This window comes from Salvelinus namaycush, chromosome 16 (genome assembly GCF_016432855.1).
Source record: "Salvelinus namaycush isolate Seneca chromosome 16, SaNama_1.0, whole genome shotgun sequence".
In the NCBI taxonomy this organism is placed as follows: Eukaryota; Metazoa; Chordata; class Actinopteri; order Salmoniformes; family Salmonidae; genus Salvelinus; species Salvelinus namaycush.
The window spans coordinates 13,392,815-13,416,753 of record NC_052322.1 but is presented as its reverse complement, the minus strand read 5'-3'; positions in this window follow the sequence as shown (position 1 = coordinate 13,416,753).

Genomic DNA, 23,939 nt, shown 5'->3' with positions numbered 1-23,939 from the left:
AGCGGCTGAGCCGAGAGGCGGCCAGGGTCAGAAAATCCTCCTCCCCTTTAGACGGAATGGTGCCGGGTGCCAGGTTGGACTACAGAGAGACAGAATATGAAAGAGTGGAAGGAGGGATGGGTGAATGAAAGACTAGAAGGAGTGTATAGAGAGGTTTGGCTGCTGTATGAATGTGGTGCGCTCAGACTAGGACCACAGGCAGCCAATAGAGAGGGTCCGTTGAGACACCATGAGTAGAATGTGGGCGAGAAAAGGAAGATGGCGGACGGAGAGATCAGTGACGAAGGGAAGAGAGGAACAACAAGGGACAGGGGGATGACGAAGGGAAAGGGGCGGTGAAGGAGCAGGATTTAACTCTTTTAAAATCAGTGTTCAGACAACACTGTGTTGTAGTTCATCTGGACAAAGATCTGGCTTGGATTGTGTTGGATAGGTTATAGAAAACATCATTTCATTAAGCCTCTTTCACCCGTTTTCCCCCCAGTTCTTGTCTTCCAGAGTTCTTCTAGTCTCTGCTTTGATCAAATTCCTTCTCTTTTCTGTGCATCAAACATCAACTAAACCCAGCCCAAGAGAGGGTACAATAGTTAAACTTATGACATCAGAACTTATCCAGAGCTCACTGATTCGACATCAGGTGCCAAATTCAGCTAATTATGTGCTAATTATGTTGGCAATAGTTTTTTGTTTAATAAAGAGTCATTCACAGTCTCTTCTTAAATAGAACGCTTCTGCTTTACTTAATGTCCCCCTAAGAAGGACTGCATCTCACCTAATAGAGGTGTCTCCACTAAATGTGTCATGGCTGAGAGGGAAAAGATGGGAAGAGAAGGAAAAAATAAAGTCGATGTGTTCCCTTCCTGTCAGAATAATTTTAGTCCTCTGTGTTTAAAGGATGGTAGTGGTATTATAGGGTGTCCTGGTCTAATTGGAGGGTGCCGGGGAGAGAAACCAACAAAATCTTTATTTTGTGATCCAAGGTATATTCCTCTATTCTGGGACGCACAAAGTCTGTGGAAAGATGAAGGGAAAAAAAGACATTCATATAGTGTTTATATTTCTATTCTTTTATATTATACCATCCAATTAATATAATTATGCAAGCTACAAATCAAACCTCCTCGAGGTTTGACACTGACCACTCTCATTTAAAACAACTGGTATTTTCTACATGGAGGACACTGATTAATTTTCGGTCTTCTTTTCAGATTTGATAAGATAAATGCACAAATAAGGCAATTATTGAAATCGTTTATGAGGTCTTACTAGGTCAAAATCTTACAAAATCTGACTAAATGTAGTTTTATGTTTATCCCAAGCAATCCCTAAATACTTAATTAACAGCATTTTTTAAAGGAATTTAATTCACTTCCAATTATCAAGTAATGATATTTGTTATATACTTATCGAATTATTAGTAGCTTATAGGTAGCCTACAGTATTTGTATTCGTTTTTATCACTGTTCAAAATATGTCTCACTCTCTCCATGATAAATCTGGGGAACGGACACATAAAATCAAAAAGCATGCACTGCACCGTATTGTTACTCACTCTCTGTCTTCCTACTGTAATGAAACTGGAGTCAAGAAGATTTCTCCACCAGGCGTTTTTGAATCGAGTGTATCCAGGTACGAATCCTGCGATGAGACTCCGCGAACAACTTCGCGTGTCAAATAAATAGCCGAGGGCGCGCGCACTTTTAAGCAGGAGAAGCCCGGGAAGTGAAGAGAAGGAATAAAAAATCACTCCTCACCACCACTTCTACGGTAATTTCCCGTTTCGACTGAGATCAGTACAGTGCGGTTACTTATGAAGTCCAACATAGAGCTCAATTAATTAGGGAAATAACCAACCCGAAGTTGCTAGAAATGTTTTTTTGTCGCCCTCGTTAGCTTGTCCAAGTTGCTGTTGAGTGTTGAACACTGAGCATCCTTTTGTTTATAAAAACCGAGTTACTTTGAGGAACTGATTTTGTTCTATCTCCAACAAACCGGGTTAAAAAAGCTCCCACTCCCTCCCTGTGTAGGCAACACCTGTAAGATCTCTCTCTCTCTCGTTCTCTCTTTCTCTCTCTCTTTCTCTCTCCCACTCTCGCTCTCTCTCTATCCTTATGTTTTTGATTGCAAGCATTTTATTACAAAATATAGCCCTTGGGCTATTATAGGGGAAAATAATGAAATGCCTTTTATATGGAAGCCCATTCCCACCTCCAATTATAATTTTTTATGTCGATACTATATAAAAATGTCGAGATACTATCTAAAAATGTCAAGATACTAAGTTCAAAGTTTGAGATACTTTTGTATATATAGTGTATGTGGATACCCCTTCAAATTAGTGGATTTGGCTATTTCAGCCACACTCCCTTGCTGATAGGTGTATAAAATCGAGCACACAGCCATGCAATCTCCATAGATAAACCGTGGTAGTAGAATGGCCCGTACTGAAGAGCTCAGTGACTTTCAACATGGCACCGCTATAGGATGCCACCTTTCCAAATCAGTTCGTCAAATTTTTGTCCTGCTAGAGCTGCCCCGGTCAACTGTAAGTGCTGTTATTGTGAAGTGGAAATGTCTAGGAGCAACAACGGCTCAGCCGTGAAGTGGTAGGCCACACAAGCTCACAGAACGGGACCAGCGAGTACTGAAGCGCGTAGCTCGTAAAAATCGTCTGTTCTTGTTTGCAACACTCACTACCGAGTTCCAAACTGACTCTGGAAGCAAAGTCAGCACAATAACTGTTCGTCGGGAGCTTCATGAAATGGGTTCCATGGCCGAGCAGCCACACACAACCCTAAGATTATCATGCGCAAATGCCAAGCGTCGGCTGGAGTGGTGTAAAGCTCACCGCTCTGGAGTGATGAATCACGCTTCACCACCTGGCAGTCCAATGCTGAATCTGGGTTTGGCGGATGCCAGGAGAACGCTACCTGCCCGAATGCATAATGCCAACTGTAAAGTTTGGTGGAGGGGGAATAATGGTCTGGGGCTGTTTTTCATGGTTCAGTCTAGGCCCCTTAGTTCCAGTGAAGGGAAATCTTAATGCTACAATATACAATGACATTCTAGACGATTCTGTGCTTCCATCTTTGTGGCAACAGTTTGGGGAAGGCCCTTTCCTGTGTCAGCATGACAATAACCCTGTGCACAAATTGAGGTCCATACAGAAATGGTTTGTCGAGATCAATGTGGTAGAACTTGACTGGCCTGCATAGACCCCTGACCTCAACCTCATCAAACACCTTTGGGATGAATTAGAACGCCGACTGCGAGCCAGGCCTAATCGCCCAACATCAGTGTCTGACCTCAATGCTCTTGTGGCTGAATGGAAGCAAGTCCCCGCTGCAATGTTCCAACAGTGGACACTACGTTAAAAAAAAACTAGAAAACAACTGCGATGGACAATAGAACTAACCCTGCATAAATCAAGCTCAACTCTGTTAGTTCTTTTATCCATTCACAGTTGTTGTCTATTTTTTTTTTTTTACAATATGACCTGATTAGAAAAATCTGGTCCCATCATAGCCCATATAAAACCGTTTTACAGCTGCTTTATTACCATGTCACACCCTACAGCTAGGGTTCTGAGTTTTACCTGGTTATGTTAACCTACCAGATTAGGGAAAACTCTGGGCCCCGGGAAAACCCTCCTGTGGTACCGCCTCTGAAATCACCACAAAATGTTACAAATTAAGTTAAATTTGTACTTACGTTACTCAACATTTTTACTAACTATCTTGAAATGTTGAGATAGTATCGACATAAAAAAAAATGGTGGCAGAGATGGGCTTCCATAGTTTTTAACCATTTTTCTTTTCAAATAGGACACAAAATAAATACCTATAATTTGCCTGCTTGTTAATGCTTCTCTACAACTACATCACATGTCCTTAACCCACCTGTTGTTACCTGTTGGTAAGACTTCTGTGGCAAAACCATTAAATGGTAGGCACAATCCTGCAAGAAAGAGAGGTAGAAGGAGGAATAAACAAGGCGAGGATGACTAAGTATAATTATTGTTGTACGTATGGGTGAGGAATGGAGAGAAGACACTAAATGTTCCCTAGACTTTTGTCTGAGTGACATACACACACACGCACGCACGCACGCATGCCTAGACTATTGTCTGTCTGTGTGAGTCGCTTTCTCTCGTTATCAGGCCTCATTAGGAAGAGATACTGAGCCACACAGAGAACTGTTCTTCTCTTACACACACACATGCATACACCCATACACACAAACACACACTGTTTTCCAAGATCCATGTTTTTGCTCTCCGTTCTTTTTGTTATCAGGTGTTATTATAGTTATATGATAATAAAATAAATAACTTCAAATAATTGCAATAATAGTAATTTACAGTAACTGCATCTCAATTGCCCAATTCATTCACTAAACAATTGTGGTCAAAACAGTATAGGGACATAGTTGTAAAATAAATGTTTGCATAATTATAAAGGTATTCATATATTTAATGGCTTTAATAACTTGTTTTTAAATGCAGGTTTTACCTCTGTATCCCCCGAGATTTGTGTCTCTCTCCATGACAGGCGTAATCACACCTCTGCATGTTTAAAGTTTATTGACTGAGATGGGAGCTGGTGGGAGGCTCTGGGGAAATACATATTGATGATGACTCTTTTTCATCAATTGCCAATCGTTCTACCTCTATCCCTCTTTCTTTAGATATGACCACTGTCAAGGGAGCGAGGGAGAAGCCCACCAGAGAGAAAAAAACAGAAGGTAAAAATTGTGCCTAACAAGCGTTAAGCTTTCTCGCTATTAGCCTACTGAATATATCAAAGTCTAGGACATATGACAACGTGAGACTAGATTCGGATGGAACGTTAAGAGAAGGAAAAGGGTGGGTGTGAGACTAAGCTAGATTAGGTTCCTAGGGCTCCATGGGGTAACGTTTGAGAACTTAACATGTGCAGTCCAGTCCTATCCAACACAGGTATGTATTGTGTTAAATGGTGTGTCAGTCTCATTTTGTGGCTTGGGGAGTCTGCCAGTGCCATTAAAACCATTAGAATTCTAGAACATTACAACATAATAGAACACTCCTCAGAGCTCTAGAGGCAGTCTCAGTCACTGACAGGACAACAGATAGATAATCATGGCCAGCAGTGAGAGGCAATATAGTCCGAATTGGATTTTTAGGGGCTGTTAAAATATTACTGAGCTCATTAATATTGAAATTTGCATATGTCTCTGAGCTGTCTGTCTCTCTCTCACTCCCTCCTTCTGTCTTTCTCCCTCCCTCCCTCCCTCCCTCCCTCTCTCCCTCCCTCCCTCCCTCCCTCCCTCCCTCCCTCCCTCCCTCCCTCCCTCCCTCCCTCCCTCCCTCCCTCTCTCCCTCTCTCTCTCTCTCTCTCTCTCTCTCTCTCTCTCTCTCCCATGCTCTATCTACCCTTACTTGTCCTTGTTAGATTTGTATTTATTGTGAGAAGAGTTCCTTTTATTTGCGTTATTGAGCAGTGTGCATCCATGCTTCTGGTAGCAGAGGTGTGAACAGGACATTCCATTTACTGTAGCTAGGGTCGGAAGACATTTTGAGTTGTTTGTTTAATCGGCCTCATATATCGTGGTGCAACAAGGAGAATCTCTCTCTCTCTCTCTCTCTCTCTCTCTCTCTCTCTCTCTCTCTCTCTCTCTCTCTCTCTCTCTCTCTCTCTCTCTCTCTCTCTCTCTCCCTCTAACCAATGATTTAGGCTCAGTCGTTTCTCTCCTCTTTGTCTAAAGAGAAAGAGCAGGAACCTATTTTATGGTCACATAACTCATGGAATATTTCTCGCATTTGTCTGTGTGTGCTTTCTTGACTACACTACCGTATCACGATTTGAATTTAGACATTGTGAGAATTCAAGGCTCGTTTAATATTTAATTGAAGACGATATCAGAACCTCAATTTCAAAGAAGCAGGCCACAGAATGCAATAGTCTTACAACTTGCATTGTAAAGACAAAATATGCAAACCTGCTTGACGATACAGCACGAGGTAGATTTCAGCGAGAACGTTCCACATATTAGATCAGCATCACTGTGAGTTCCAGTCTGAGGGGGATATACGGATGGTGTTGGAGAGATGGGTGAAGGGGATGGTGAAGGGTGGAGTGATAACATCAGAAGGATGGTTGTTGGATCCCCTAGAGGCAGGTCACAGCTGGATGTCTGATGGCCACCACTGCTACTCCCTAGGGTCCCACTCCTCAGCAACACAGCTACCCACAGCTCGACCCACACTACCACTAAACACAGATCCAACTATCTAATCCTCATCCACTGCCAGGGGGACAGATAGCAATCAATCTGGGGGTCATTAGGATACAGGGGATACAACGGCTTCTACAGGGTTGTTTGAGGACAGGCCAGAACGACACACACACATGCACGCACACACACACCAAACGACGGACAGGAGAGTTATTACTCAATATAACGATTGTGGGAGCGGGGGTGAGAAAGAAACAGAACGTGGGACATCTATACTACAAGTGGTTAGTGACAAAAGAAAGTAAGTCAGGAAGGCATGACCTGACCTCCAAATAAAGATGGAGAGGATGTCTTGCCTAACTTTGATATGGTGTTAGTTAGAAATAGGGTCAATACCTCCCAGTTTGGTATGGCCTCTCAACAATGAGATCAACGGTATGGAAGGAAAGAGAATTCTTAAGGCAGGAAAAGGGAAGGTATACACTTGCCCGCACAGCACGTGTGTGTGTTTGTGTGTTTGTGTGTGTGTGTGTGTGTGTGTGTGTACAACATGTTTGTGCTGTGCTGTTCCATTAGACTTTGATTAGGAGGCCTGATGCAGAGTGACAGTGTGCAGATTGAGTTGCACAGCCACTCTCATTCTCCCTATTAATAATACCAGCTACACGCCCTGCTCTCTCTCTCTCTCTCTCTCTCTCTCTCTCTCTCTCTCTCTCTCTCTCTCTCTCTCTCTCTCTCTCTCTCCCTTCCTCCCTACACACTGCTGGCCCAGACCACATTTATTAATCACTATTTGTCACCTGTCCAATGCTCCACTCTCGCTCTCACTTTCACTCTCTCTTGGTCTCGGTCTCTCACTCTGTTTTTTTAACTCCTCTTTCTTCAATCGCTCCCTGTCTCCCTCCTGGTCTGTCCAGTTATCCCTTGCTTTCCCCCTCTTCCTCCATTCCAAGCTCTGAGACATGGTCAGGCATACTGAGAGATGTTCTACTCTCTCTCTCTCTCTTTAAGTCCACATACATTTTTGGTAATTTATTTTTTATTTTTAAAGCTTTCCTATTTATACGACATAATTTACTGCCGCATTGTCTTTACAAAAAAAGTATAATGTATAATGAATACTTATATTTCTGAACGCTATATATTTATATACATATATATTTTTTACACCAGATACAAACGTATACATATGAACAACAACTTACAGACGCACACAAACAATGACTACATCTCATCTGCCCAGACCCACATGATCTCACCCTCCATCCCTAGTGCCTGCGTTATTGTTTGCCACTTGGCCTTAAATTGTACTAATTCGTTTTTTTCTCCCATTCTATTTCAATATTTAAATAATAAATCATTTTATTTTTCCATTATGTTAATGATGGCGGAGTGATTGATTTCCAGGTTGTTAGTATACGTTTAAAAAGATGAGTGATGAGAAGAGAATCGTCCAGCCCATTGGGTGTCTCACTACAACCCCATATGACACTACACCACCATATACCATGTCTTGAAATATGCAGACAGACGGAATAAAAGTAAGTTTACGTCGTAAAACTTATGACAGACAACTTTCTAACTCTGCCCATAACTTTTAGACTTTATAGCATTCCCAGAATGCATGGATTATTGAGTCGTTCTTAGTTTTACACTTAATAAGACATGACTCTGCCATTGTGCTGTAGAATTTGTGAATTTTGTCTCTTGTATAATAAATTCTATACATTAGTTTATACTGGATTAAGCATACATTTTCCTTAACTGTAATTTTGTTAGTGTCACGTTCTGACCATATTTCTTGTGTGTTTTACTTGTTTTAGTGTTGGTCAGGACGTGAGCTGGGTGGGCATTCTATGTTGTGTGTCTAGTTTGTCTATTTCTATGTATGCCTGATATGGTTCTCAATCAGAGGCAGGTGTTTGTCATTGTCTCTAATTGGGAACCATATTTAGGTGGCTTGTTTTGTGTTGGGGTTTGTGGGTGGTTGTTTCCTGTCTTTGTGTTCTGCACAAGATAGGACTGTCTCGGTTTTCACGGTTGTTATTTTGTATTTTGTATAGTGTTCACGTTATCGTCTCTTTGTTATTAAACATGTTGAACACTAGCCGCGCTGCGTTTTGGTCCTCTCCTTCATCTCAGGAAGAAAACCGTTACAGTTAGTTATGCTTCAACATTCCTTCAATCTTGTGCCAACATCAGTTATTTTGAAGTCTTGGTTCCAATAGTTTATATTTCTTTCTTAGAGATTGTCAGTTGGATATGCTCTCTGCAAGGTTTTGTATATCTTACCTATCATATGAACAATTTCTGGCTCAAATAAGATACCCTCAAGGAGGACCGACTTTAGAAATCAGTGGAACGGCCGGTGGAATTAGAGTATGATAGCTAAGGAGATGGAGAACATTCTGGCGTTTGATTGCAAATATGCAGAGGGAGTTGAAAAGAGAACACACAGAAGGCTGTTTATAAAACACCTGTCTCTGGATTACATCTTCAAACTAAGGGCAACCATGGCAGGGAGAAGCGTCCATCCATGTATACAACAATCCAAAATGTATTTTTGATACTGTCGCAAAGCTAACTAAAAAGCAGCATTCCCCAAGTGAGGATGTCTTTCACTTCAGCAGTAATAAATTCATGAACTTCTTTGAGGAAAAGATCATGATCATTAGAAATCAAATTATGGACTCCTCTTTAAATCTGCGTATTCCTCCAAAGCTCAGCCGTCCTGAGTCTGCACAACTCTGCCAGGACCTAGGATCAAGAGAGACACTTAAGTGTTTTAGTACTATATCTCTTGACACAATGATGAAAATAATCATGGCCTCTAAACCTTCAAGCTGCATACTGGACCCTATTCCAACTAAACTACTGAAAGAGCTGCTTCCTGTGCTTGGCCCTCCTATGTTGAACATAATAAACGGCTCTCTATCCACCGGATGTGTACCAAACTCACTAAAAGTGGCAGTAATAAAGCCTCTCTTGAAAAAGCCAAACCTTGACCCAGAAAATATAAAAAACTATCGGCCTATATCGAATCTTCCATTCCTCTCAAAAAAAAAAAAAAAAGCTGTTGCGCAGCAACTCACTACCTTCCTGAAGACAAACAATGTATACGAAATGCTTCAGTCTGGTTTTAGACCCCATCATAGCACTGAGACTGCACTTGTGAAGGTGGTAAATTACCTTTTAATGGCGTCAGACCGAGGCTCTGCATCTGTCCTCGTGCTACTAGACCTTAGTGCTGCCTTTGATACCATCGATCACCACATTCTTTTGGAGAGATTGGAAACCCAAATTGGACTACACGGACAGGTTCTGGCCTGGTTTAGATCTTACCTGTTGGAAAGATATCAGTTTGTCTCTGTGAATGGTTTGTCCTCTGACAAATCAACTGGACATTTCGGTGTTCCTCAAGGTTCCGTTTTAGGACCACTATTGTTTTCACTATATATTTTACCTCTTGGAGATGTCATTCGAAAACATAATGTTAACTTTCACTGCTATGCGGATGACACACAGCTGTACATTTCAATGAAACATGGTGAAGCCCCAAAATTGCCCTCGCTAGAAGCCTGTGTTTCAGACATAAGGAAGTGGATGGCTGAAAATGTTCTACTTTTAAACTCGGACAAAACAGAGATGCTTGTTCTAGGTCCCAAGAAACAAAGAGATCTTCTGTTGAATCTGACAATTAATCTTGATGGTTGTAAAGTCGTCTCAAATAAAACTGTGAAGGACCTCGGCGTTACTCTGGACCCTGATCTCTCTTTTGACGAACATATCAAGACTGTTTCAAGGACAGCTTTTTTCCATCTACGTAACATTGCAAAAATCAGAAATTTTCTGTCCAAAAATGATGCAGAAAAATGAATCCATGCTTTTGTTACTTCTAGGTTAGACTACTGCAATGCTCTACTTTCCGGCTACCCGGATAAAGCACTAAATAAACTTCAGTTAGTGCTAAATACGGCTGCTAGAATCCTGACTAGAACCAAAAAATGTGATCATATTACTCCAGTGCTAGCTTCCCTACACTGGCTTCCTGTTAAGGCAAGGGCTGATTTCAAGGTTTTACTGCTAACCTACAAAGCGTTACATGGGCTTGCTCCTACCTATCTTTCCGAGTTGGTCCTGCCGTACATACCTACACGTACGCTACGGTCACAAGACGCAGGCCTCCTAATTGTCCCTAGAATTTCTAAGCAAACAGCTGGAGTCAGGGCTTTCTCCTATAGATCTCCATTTTTATGGAATGGTCTGCCTACCCATGTGAGAGACGCAGACTCGGTCTCAACCTTTAAGTCTTTATTGAAGACTCATCTCTTCAGTAGGTCATATGATTGAGTGTAGTCTGGCCCAGGAGTGTGAAGGTGAACGGAAAGGCTCTGGAGCAACGAACCGCCCTTGCTGTCTCTGCCTGGCCGGTTCCCCTCTCTCCACTGGGATTCTCTGCCTCTAACCCTATTACAGGGGCTGAGTCACTGGCTTAATGGTGCTCTTTCATGCCGTCCCTAGGAGGGGTGCGTCACTTGAGTGGGTTGAGTCACTGACGTGATCTTCCTGTCTGGGTTGGCGCCCCCCCTTGGTTTGTGCCGTGGCGGAGATCTTTGTGGGCTATACTCGGCCTTGTCTCAGGATGGTAAGTTGGTGGTTGAAGTTTCCCTCTAGTGGTGTGGGGGCTGTGCTTTGGCAAAGTGGGTGGGGTTATATCCTTCCTGTTTGGCCCTGTCCGGGGGTATCATCGGATGGGGCCACAGTGTCTCCTGACTCCTCCTGTCTCAGCCTCCAGTATTTATGCTGCAGTAGTTAATGTGTCGGGGGGCTAGGGTCAGTTTGTTATATCTGGAGGACTTCTCCTGTCTTATCCGGTGTCCTGTTGAATTTAAGTATGCTCTCTCTAATTCTCTCCTTTTCTCTCTCTTTCTTTCTCTCTCTCGGAGGACCTGAGCCCTAGGACCATGCGTCAGGACTACCTGGCATGATGACTCCTTGCTGTCCCCAGTCCACCTGGCCTTGCTGCTGCTCCAGTTTCAACTGTTCTGCCTGCGGCTATGGAACCCTGACCTGTTCACCGGACGTGCTAAAAAAGCCAACTGACATTTACTCCTGAGGTGCTGACTTGCTGCACCCTCGATAACTACTGTGATTATTATTATTTGACCATGCTGGTCATTTATGAACATTTGAACATCTTGGCCATGTTCTGTTATAATCTCCACCCGGCACAGCCAGAAGAGGACTGGCCACCCCTCATAGCCTGGTTCCTCTCTAGGTTTCTACCTAGGTTTCGGCCTTTCTAGGGAGTTTTTCCTAGCCACCATGCTTCTACACCTGCATTGCTTGCTGTTTGGGGTTTTAGGCTGGGTTTCTGTACAGCACTTTGAGATATCAGCTGATGTACGAAGGGCTATATAAATACATTTGATTTGATTTGATGTATACGAACGAGTAAGATAGTCTAGCAAGCTACATTTTCAGATAGTATACGTTTCTAATTTTGTCAAATAGTAGTTTTCATTTCAAGTTAAAGGTTACTATTAGCTAGCTAGTGGAGAGCTGTTATTTGTCTACACCCATTCTTAAGAGGGTGTGAACTATGCTGAGTGGGTGTAGACAGGGAAGAGCTCTCCAGTAGGTTTACCAAAACATTCAAGACCATTTCCTCAAAAGTGAGGTTACCAGTTTATCAACTTTCAAAGCAGAATTACTTTTCCAATGTTCCTCAACTGTAGTGTATGATATACTGTACAATTTTCTAGCTCTGAGTCTCTACTTTTTGCTACATAAGACCAAATTGAGCGGGTTGGGCACAAATGTATTATTTCAGCTAGAAAGTTGAAAGCTTCCAAAGTTTTGAATAGAAAAGGCCATTCAGGAGCCTCCCGAGTGGCACAGCGGTCTAAGCCACTGAATCGCATGCAGTGCTAGAGGCGTTACTACAGACCCGGGTTCATTTCCTGGGCTGTGCCACAACCGACTGTGGCCGGGATTCCCATAGGACGACGCATAGTTGGCCCAGCGTCGTCCGGGTTAGGGTAGGCTTTATCGACTCCTTGTGGCGGGCTGGGTGCCTGCTGTCTGACCCCGGTCGCCAGTTTGAACGATGTTTCCTGCGACACATTGGTGCAGTTAGCTGGCGGTTGTTAAGTAGCGCGGTTAGACGGGTCATGTTTCGGAGGACGCTTGACACCATCTTCGCCTCTTCCGAGCTCGTTGGGGAGTTGCAGCGATGAGACAAGATCTAGAAAATTACGGAGAAAAAGGGGGTAAAATACAAAAATCAGGATTGTCAAAAGCCTTATCTGCATTAACAGCCATTTTTTATAAATCTATATCTTGTTGCGTGTTTAAAAAATAAAATAAAAATCGTTTTTTGCTGTGGGTTTCAATCCTATAGAATAATGTATAACCACCCTGATCGTTAGCTACCCACTATTGACATTTTTATGATGTTCATTTTGAAAATCAGTAAAGTTCAAATTAGTCAAATAGGATAAAGGATTTGGACAAGGAGTAGGCACACTGATAAGGGTTTGGTCTCAGAATGGAATTTAATAGGATAATAATACTGTATTTCGGGAACACTACTAAAAGTTCTGTATGCGTTGTATTTTTTTACTCGATTGATCCCCTCTAAAATGATCTCCCCAGTCACTTAGTTTATCTTTATCATAGAGTAGAAACAACTCTGGTGTATATTTAAAACTGTTCCTCACTACTGTACTCAAGTCGTGGCATAAAGTAGAGGAATTTTGTATGAGCAGTTTTTAATTGGATTCCACAAGCCAAGAGTTCTGACTGTGGTTTTTGATTGTGAATGCGGGTGAACTCAGATTCAGAGAATTAACTTCATATGAAGAAGATGAGGCCATGCTTGTATCAAACAGAGCTGATACCCATAGAGCCATTTGAACTCTGCCCACATAATGTGTGTCCCTTGATGTGTTATATGAAGCTTCAAGGGGAACTACAGGAAATCCTAGCATGTTGGATGGAAACAAACAAACAGACAGAAATCCACATGCGCCTCACATCGTCACATGGTGAGGGGGTGAGGGAGAAAAGCCGAGAGAAATGTAAAAACAGAGAAATGAAAGGAGCCATGGAATGAGAGGTCGTGTAAATAGCTGGAGGGAAGGATGGAACTTTGTGTTGGAATTAAAGGATGGGATGTAAGCTTTGGTCTCCAGTGAGACCTGCCAGTAGGTTTAACATGGTTTGGTAGGAGGGTTGATAAACTGACAGCCATTCATGTCCACAGCACAATCCCAATGACAAAACGGCTGATTTATAACGCTGGAAATACACTGAATACTCTCATTCTATCTGGGGGGTTGAGTAGCACTCTTTAATTAAGAACTCAGGAACCAATAGCCTATGACAATCTTTCACATGTCAAAAAAATGTGTGACACACCTTTTCTATGTCAGCTTCCTCCAAAGCATTGTGGGTAACATGCTAAGCCATCAAAGGTCATTCAGAGGTGTTTTTTTGGTAAAAGCCTGACAGATGAGAGAGGAGAGACAAGCATGTTGTCAGTTCTAATTCTACATGGGGAACCTCACAGCGCTGTAGTCTGGGGAGTAGCGCACACACACACCTGGGGAGTGTGGGGGTTTCCCGACATGCCCCTCATTGGGGAGGTGCTGTGTTGAGCCTGTGAGCGTCCTGGAGCGTCCTGGAGCCCCCTGGAGCGGCAGAGTTTGATCCAGCTGCTCCAGCTGCGGCTCCAAACTGCAGGCATAGAGGCCTGCAGGCAGACAGGTCTCCACTGGGGCTCTCCTCCAAATGCCACAGTGACTCACCCTCCTCTGCCTCCACAGACAACACAACATTATCAAACCTGGCAGCTCTGAAAGCGCTCCACACCATCCTGCCCTGTGTCCCCTAAAACACTCAGAGGGATACGTGAGAGAGTATTGTGGCTATTAGGGATGGTCTGGAGTAAGGATTACCTATTCCCACAGTACTTCTTATTTCATATGAAAGGTAACGAGCCTGTTTTGATTAGGAAATACAGCTTTTAGTCACAGAAAGAGACAAGCTACTCACATAAATAAATATAGTGCATTCGGAAAGTATTCAGACCCGTTTACTTTTTCCACATTTTGTTAAATTTCAGCTTTATTCTAAACTGGATTAAATCATTTTTTTTCTTCTCCTCATCAATCTACACACAATACCTCGTAATGACAAAGCGAAAACAGGTTTTTAGACATTTTTACAAATGTATTATTATTTTATTTTGGTATATTTTATTTAAGCAAGTATTCACACCCTTTGCTATGAGACTTGAAATTGAGCTCAGGTGCATCCTGTTTCCATTGAAATGAAATGTTTCTACAACTTGAATGGAGTCCACCTTTGGTAAATTCAATTGATTGGACATGATTTAGAAAGGCAAACACCTGTCTAAATAAGGTCCCACTGTTGTCAGAGCAAAAACCAAGGCATGTGGTCAAAGGAATTGTCCTTAGAGCTCCGAGACAGGATTGTGTGGAGGCACAGATCGGGGGAACGGGTACCAAAACATTTCGGCAGCATTGAAGGTCCCTAAGAACACAGTGGCCTGCATCATTCTTAAATGGAAGAAGTTTGGAACTACCAAAACTCTTCCTAGAGCTGGCCGCCCGGCCAAACTGAGCAATCGGGGAGGAGGGCCTTGATCAGGGAGGTGACCAAGAACCCAATGGTCACTCTGACAGAGCTCCAGAGTTCCTCTGTAGAGATGGGAGAACCTACCAGAAGGACAACCATCTCTGCAGCACTCCACATATCAGGTATTTATGGTAGAGTGGCGAGACGGAAGCCACTCCTCAGTAAAAAGCACATGACAGCCCGCTTGGAGTTTGCCAAAAGGCACCTAAAGGACTCTAAGACCATGAGAAACAAGATTCTCTGGTCTGATGAAACCAAGATTGAACTCTTTGGCCTGATTGCCAAGCGTCATGTCTGGACGAAACCTGTCACCATCCCTATGGTGAAGCATGGTGGTGGCAGCATGCTGTGGGGATGGCGACTAGTCAGGATCGAGGGAAAGATGAGCGGAGCAAAGTACAAAGAGATCCTTGATGAAAACCTGCTCCAGGGCGCTCAGGACCTCAGACTGGGGCGAAGGTTCACTTTCCAACAGGACAATGACCCTAAGCGCACAGCCAAGACAACGTAGGAGTGGCTTCGGGACAAGTCTGTGTAGCAACGCTCCCCATCCAACTTGACATAGCTTGAGAGGATCTGCAGAGAAGAATGGGAGAAACTCCCCAAATACAGGTGGGCCAAGCTTGTAGCGTCATACCCAAGAAGACTCGAGACTGTAATTGCTGCCAAAGATGCTTTAACAAAGTACTGAGTAAAGGCTCTGACTACTTATGTAAATGTAATATTTCCCGTGTTTTTTTTATTTTTATGAATTTGCAAAAATGTCTATAAACCTGTTTTTGCTTTGTCATTATGGGGTATTGTGTGTAGATTTATGAGGGGGGAAAACAATTTAATCCAGTTTAGAATAAGGCTGTAACGTAGCAAAATGTGGAAAAAGTCAAGGGGTCTGAATACTTTCCGAATGCACTGTACAGTAGATATACTCACACGAGTGCACACACACATACACACAGTCTTTCGGGGAGAGCTGAAAAAGTGCTTGCTGTGAATCAACTGTAAACAAAAAGGGTGATCTGAGACCATAGACCATCATCTCACAGCTTCAAGAATCAATATAGCCCCATTTTCACACTCTAATCCCCCAGCTTGTGTGGAGCGGTTTGGCGGCGGCTGGGACCTGCAGAGAGGCCTGGGAGGGAGAGAGAGGGTACACACTATCTTCAATGTCCTCTCATCTTTACCAACTGACGTCTTACATTTGTTGTACATTTATTGTAGAGTAAACATAAGCCTAACCCCTTTGCTGCATTTGAATTTGCTGCCTCTCTCTTCTGTTATTCTCTCGCTTCCCGCCTCTCTGTCTCTCTCTCTCCTCTCTCTCTCTCTCTCTTCCCCTCTCAGTCTCTCTCTCTCTCTCTCTCTCTCTCTCTTTCTCTCTCATTTGTAATTCTGTGCAGCCTTTGGCTTTCTTATTAGGAAGCATCTCCTTGGTTGAAATTCATTCCCACTGCCTCTCTCACTCCTCTGCACTCAAGTAGTACACAGCTTCTCCACCCTGTTTTATTCCATCCATTATGTCTCTCTCACATCCCATCTTTCTCTGTCTCTCTCCCTTATTGACTTCATCAGGTTCTTTCCTAACTGGTGGAAGAGTGAAGGCAGTTTAAAGCAGAGGAAGAGAGAACGGAAGAGGCTGTAGGAGAGAGAGACAGAGATAGGAAGATGGTGGGAGAGAGACAGACAGAAAGAGAGCGAGATAGAGGTGCGTTGGGGTGGGTTTAGGGGGAAACGCTCCAGTGCTTGGCTGACAAACAGAAGGTCCCTCCAGAGCAGAGCAGATGAGAAGAGAGGAGCGAAAGAAACGGGTGCGAGAAAAGAGAAGGAGGGGAGTTTGATGTAAGCATTCAAACCCCTAACCCCCTTCTCTCTCTTTCCCCAACAGAAAGAAAATCTATGACTGCTTTCTTAGTATTCCTCCCATCCTCTACTGAAGCCTCTACGGAAGGAGAACGCAGACAAGCGGATTGCTGGTGAGGCCAGGGCCGGCTCTAGCTTTTTGGAGGCCCTAAGCAAGAGTTGGTTGGGGGGCCCCCCACCTCATGGCAAAACATTTTTGTGGCCCTTCATGGCCGGTGGGTATTTGGCCATGATTACTACAAGTTTAGATAGCTGGCTAGACCAACTACCAATCTAAAAGTTTGGGCACACCTAGTCATTCAAGTTTTTTTTTTTTTTACTATTTTCTACATTGTAGAATAATAGTGAATACATCAAAACTATGAAATAACACATATGGAATCATGTAGTAACCAAACAAGTGTTAAACAAATAAAAATATATTTTAGATTCTTCAAAGTAGCCACCCTTTGCCTTGATGACAGCCTTGCACACTCTTGGCATTCTCTCAACCAGCTTCAAGAGGAATGCTTTTCCAACATTCTTGAAGGAGTTCCCACATACTGTATGCTGAGCACTTGTTGGCTGCTTTTCCTTCACTCTGCGGTCCAACTCATCCCAAACCATCTCAATTGGGTTGAAGTCGGGTGATTGTGGAGGCCAGGTCATCTGATGCAGCACTCCTTCATTCTCCTTCTTGGTCACATAGCCCTTACACAGCCTGGAGGAGTGTTTTGGATCATTGTCCTGTTGACGAACAAATGATAGTCCCACTAAGCGCAAACCAGATGGGATGGCGTATCGCTGCAGAATGCTGTGGTAGCCAAGCTGGTTAAGTGTGCCTTGAATTCTAAATAAATCCCTGACAGTGTCACCAGCAAAGCACCCCCACACCATCACACCTCCTCCATGCCTCATGGTGGGAACCACACATGCTGAGATCATCCGTTCACCTACTCTGCGTCTCACAGTTGGAACCAAAAATCTCCAATTTGGACTCATCAGACTAAAGCACAGATTTCCACCGGTCTAATATCCATTGCTCGTGTTTCTTGGCCCAAGCAAGTCTCTTCTTATTATTGGTGTCCTTTAGTAGTGGTTTCCTTGAAGCAATTCGACCATGAAGGCCTGATTCACGCAGTCTCTGAACAGTTGATGTTGAGATGTGTCTGTTACTTGAACTCTGTGAAGCATTTATTTGGGCTGCAATCTGAGGTGCAGTTAACTCTAATGACCTTATCCTCTGCAGCAGAGGTAACTCTGGGTCTTCCTTTCCTGTGGCAGTCCTCATGAGAGCCAGTTTCATCATAGCGCTTGATGGTTTTTGCGATTGCACTTGAAGAAACTTTCAAAGTTCTTGACATTTTCCGGATTGACTGACCTTCATGTCTTAAAATAATGATGGTCTGTCGTTTCTCTTTGCTTATTTGAGCTGTTCTTGCCATGATATGGACTTGGTCTTTTACCAAATAAGACTGTCTTCTATATACCGCCCCTACCTTGTCACAACACAACTGACTGGCTCAAATTAATTAAGACGGACAAAAAATCCCCAAATTAACTTTTAACAAGGCACACCTGTTAATTTAAATGCATTCCAGGTGACTACCTCAGAAAGCTGGTTGAGAGAATGCCAAGAGTGTGCAAAGCTGTCATTAAGGCAGAGTGGCTACTTTGAATAATCTAAAATCAAAAATATATTTTGATTTGTTTAACACTTTTTTGGTTACTACATGATTCCATATGTGTTATATCATAGTTTTGATGTCTTCACTATTATATATATGTATATACAGTGCATTCGGAAAGTATTCAGACCCCTTCACTTTTTTCACATTTTGTTACGTTACAGCCTTATTCTAAAATGGATTAAATAAAACAAATGTCTATACAATTTACACAATACCTCATAATGACAAAACAAAAACAGGTTTAAAGAAATGTTTAAACATTTATTAAAAACAAAAAACTGAAATACCTTATTTGCATAAGTTTTCAGACCTTTTGCTATGAGACTCGAAATTGTGCTCAGGTGCATCCTGTTTCCATTGATCTTCCATGAGGTGTTTCTACAACGTGATTGGAGTCCACCTGTGGCAAATTCAATTGATTGGACATGATTTGGAATGGCACAACCTGGGTCCCACAGTTGACAGTGCATGTCAGAGCAACAACCAAGCCATGAGGTCGAAGGAATTGTCCGTAGAGCCCCGAGACAGGATTGTGTCGAGGCACAGATCTGAGGAAGGGTACCAAAAAATGTCTACAGCATTGAAGGTCCCCAAGAACACAGTGGCCTCCATCATTCTTAAATGGAAGACGTTTGGAACCACCAAGACTCTTGCTAGAGCTGGCGCCCAGCCAAACTGAGCAATCAGGGCAGAAGGGCCTTCGTCAGGGAGGTGACCAAGAACCCGATGTTCACTTTGACAAAGATCTAGAGTTCCTCTGTGGAGATGGGAGAACCTTCCAGGCCTTTATTGTAGAATGGCCAGACGGAAGCCACTCCACAGGAAAAGGCACATGACAGCCCGCTTGTAGTTTGCCAAGAGGCACTGAAAGACTCTCAGACCATGAGAAACAAGATTCCTTGATGATACCAAGATTGAACTCTTTGGTCTGAATGTCAAGCATCCCGTCTGGAGGAAATCTTGCACCATCCCTACAGTGAAGCATGGTGGTGGCAGCATCCTGCTGTGGCTATGTTCTTCAGCGTCAGGGACTGACAGACTAGTCAGGATCGAGGGAAAGATGAACGGAGCAAAGTACAGCAAGATCCTTGATGTTGGAGCGAAGGTTCCCCTTCCAACAGGACAATGACCCTAAGCACACAATCAAGACAACACAGGAGTGGCTTCGGGACAGGTCTCTGAATGTCCTTGAGTGACCCAGCCCAATCAAACATCTCTGGAGAGACCTGCAAATAGCTGTGTAGCGACGCTCCCCATCCAACCTGACAGAGTTTGAGAGGATCTGCAGAGAAGAATGGGAGAAACTCCCCAAATACAGGTGTGCCAAGCTTGTAGTGTCATACACAAGAAGACTCGAGGCTGTAAATAATTACTGCAAACGGTGCTTCAACAAAGCACTGAGTAAAAGGTCTGGATACTTATGTAAATGTGATATTTCAGTTTTTTTATATACTGTATATATAAATTAGCAAACATTTCTAAAAACCTGTTTTTGCTTTGTCGTTATGGGGTATTGTGTGTAGATTGATGAGGGGAAAAACAATTGAATACATTTTAGAATAAGGATGTAACCTAACAAAATGGGGAAAAAGTCAAGGGGTCTGAATACTTTCCGATGGCACTGTATATATTGTGTCGGGGGCCCTCTAGCGGTCGGGGGCCCTCTAGCGGCCAGGGGCCCTAAGCAACAGCTTACATCGCTTTTGCCTGGAACTGGCCCTGGGTGAGGCCCAGGCCAGCCTTGTGTGATGTTGCTGCTGGGTGGTGTGGTTGCGTGCGTGACAGGTGTTTGTTCAGGCCTGACAGGACAGACGGGAAGACTAGCGACTTGAAAGCTCCTCACCGGGGACTTGGGCTGGACAAGTACTCCCTTTACCTCTCCTTTCTGCTCATCTCACTTTTCACCGGTCCTGCTCTAGTCCTGTACACTCTGTTCTCATGCCAATCAGATCAACATGAACAGTTAGAATCCCATCAACAATTCTGTGATATATTTACTTCTGATTTCCAACACTCGGTTGAGGTGCATGTCATCTATTGTATTTTTTACAAGCGCAAATGGCATAGAAATGCTATCCATCAATCATCTCTACCACTACTACCACTAACCAGACACACAAAATCTTTATCCGTTCCTCTTCCTCTCCCCCAAATTGTTCCTCGTCTGTTACATTGGGCCTGGTAGTCATGCTCCCTGATCATTCCAAAGGTCACAGCTTGTAGCCACTGTCATTACCTGTCACTCTTCTCTCCCTCCCTCTGCCCCTCCCTCCCTCCATCTCTCCCTCCTGAAGACACTCTCTGTCATGCATTTCGTTCCTTGGCTCTGGAAGACAGATCAAAGTGACATACTTAGTTGGGCTTTGAAGGTTAAGAGAGGAGAGAGTGGGAAGTGATCCAACTACAAAATGAGCAGAGTGTGTGGAGTGTGGACAAGGGAGGGAATGGATAACGCGCGGAGGCAGACAGGAGAGTCAAGGTGATCAAGGTTTGCTCTCAATGGAACCTTGTTAAAGTGTTCGTTTAAGTGTTTCAGTGTGTCAGACAATTGCAGTTTTAACTGATGCTCAGTCTATCGGCATCTAAGGATTCATCATTCTGAAGCAGTTGGAGGAAAATATAGTTGTTGTTCAGCACTAGTCTAAGCAGGGTTCTTTATTGGCCTGAATTGTGTTACTGCGGGAGGAACCAAATGAAAAGGAGGCACTGCAGACAAGTAACTGTCTTTCATATAACCACAGAAACAATCGGACAACAAAGGTACTTTAACACTCTTTTTTAATTGAAACTAGCTTGATTGAGGGGAGAAGGGAACAACTTAAAGAGACAGGGATGTGGACACAGGCAGGTGTTGTGTCATTTCATCAACCAGTAGAGGAGAGGTGAGGGGGTAATCATGGCGAAACTTTAATCAGATCAGATCAATTATTCATGTTGATGGGCCTGGCGACGCGCACGCCCATGCACACAAACGTACACACGACACACTGGCACACTGACGCACACCAACACACACACCTGACAGACAGACTGGCTAGAATGAATAATGCAAGCAGCATACACTGGGAAGTCCATCTCTGATCCCTGATCAGCCAGTTCAGGGAATGACAATTAGACAGAGAGAAAATGTCTCCTGATAGGAACAGGATAAAAGACAAAACCCTGAAGTAAATATGCGTCTAAAATCAGCATTCCCTACTACACAGTGCCCTACTTTTAACTTTGGTCAAGCAGAAAAGTACTGAGACAAAATTAGTGCACTAGGGAATAGAATGTCATTTCAGACATTCTGAAAGGTGTGCCGTCATACATAAGTACTTGGAGGGCTTTATGTCGTGTCGTTAGCTTAATCTATACACAACAGTGATGAATTAACAGAGAGAGAATAAAACAACATCAGCCACAGTGTTTTTAAAAGCAGTGTATTAAACACTCCAAAAAGTCATTGCAACTACGCTGAACAAAAATATAAATGCAACATTCGATCTTGTGTTCGATCTTGCAACCTTTCGGTTACTGGCCCAACGCTCTAACCACTAGGCTACCTGCCACCCCTATGGTGGTCACACCAGACACTGACTGGTTTTCAGACCCACACCTTATTTTTCTGTAAGGTATCTGTGACCAACAAATGCATATCTGTATTCCCAGTCATGTAAAATCCATAGATTAGGGACTAATGAATGTATTTCCATTGACTGATTGCCTTATATGATCTGTATCTCAGTAAACTCTTTGAAATTGTTGCATGTTGCATTTATATTTTTGTTCAGTGTATGAACTTATTGGTGTGAAGGGAGGGAAAAGACAGACAGAGGGGTTGGGGGAGGCAGGAAGAGGGGGAGACAGAAGAGGACGACGAGGCAAGGAATGAGGGGGAGAAGGGATATACATACAGTAAAAAGGAGAGTGTCATCGTTGGCTGCCACCATTTATCGTTAAATCCCAACCATAAATCACCAAATAATCCCTCATGTCCTCCTCTTCTTCCTGATGCCCTTGGTACCACCACAGCATCAGGTCAAACCACTGGCCATTGAGGCACTTGTCCGTTCCACAGTTTGGGCTGTTGTTACATCATTTTTACGTCCAATATTTTGAGGCGCACTGAGGATATTTAGCTATTTTCAGTTCTTCCCTTGTTTCTTTTGTGGACCCTTTGAAAACGTACTCAAGTTCCTTGGATGAGAATCACTAATGGCTGCATCAGTGAAGTACACAACATGTCAGGTTACAATAGCAGACGGTGGAAGAAAACAGTACATGCTGTACATTCCCTACAAGGCATCGCTAGTGATCCTGCATGTCAGAGGCTGCATTAACAAGGCAACACTGTCTTGACATCTCCATGGAAACGTTCCATTGCATTACTGATACCCAATTCACCTGTGTTCTCTTCACATTCCATTAAAGCTTCAGATATTTGAGAGACACAGGAAGAGTATCCTTCTTCCTAAACATTTGACATCTTTACATCTATGTACACATGGTTACAATAGAAAGACACAGCATATTGATACATAATAGCGTACTAGGGAATTTAGCCTCACCAATCAATAGTATTTGTCATTATAAATCTTATGAGGATGAAGTTCATGGATGGTTGCATATACACTATGGTAATGAAGAGGTTTATTCCTGTGGTAGTTTCAGGGAAACGACTGACTAACAACGCTTCTAAAGGATCATTAAAACACATAATAATACATGCATAGTTTATCAATTATAATAACATAAATTGTTATGTTATATAAAGTGTCCAATATGTCACGTTTACGTGCTTAAATATTTTGATTGTGTTTGTTGGACAGCACCGTCTATCCTTGTCATGTCCCGGTCCCAGCTGAGGTGTAGAGGAGCGATGAGCGCTCTGGTCCGATGATGTACGGTGACTCACTTTGACAATGATAGAAAGATAGCGCAGGTCAGATGGACAGAGAGAGGGATCAGTTCTTCCCTCTATCCTCTACCTCTCCATGTCTCTCCTGTCATCTCTTGATGATGATCTTTATCTACTCTCCTGAACGGTTTCTAATGTCTCCCTCTCTCCCCCCTATCTCTCCCTCTCGCTCTCTCTCCGCGCGTGTGTGTGTGTGTGTGTGTGTGCGTACGTGCGTGCGTGTGGGTGTTTTTATTACAGGCAGGGATTAGCATCGACTTGGGGGACGTCTATGAAAATGTCATTGTTTAGTTGTGTTTTTGTTTTATGACACTGTTTATACAGTGTGGATGATTGTTGATACCCAACGGGGAGGGAGAGAGAGAGAGGAGGAGAGAGATAGAGAGAGTGAGAAAGAGAGAGGAGAGAGAGAGAGAGAGAGAGAGAGAGAGAGAGAGGAGGAGAAAGAGAAAAAGACTGTGTGTGTGTGTGTGTGCGTCCATGTGTGGGTGAGAGAGTTGCAAGTGTGTGTGTGCGTGCATGTGCATGCGAGCGTATGTGCCTGCATGAGCGAGTGCGTACGCACATGCGTGTGCGCGTGTGTGCATGTGCTTCTGTCTGTCCATGTGTGTGTGTGTGTGTGTGTGTGT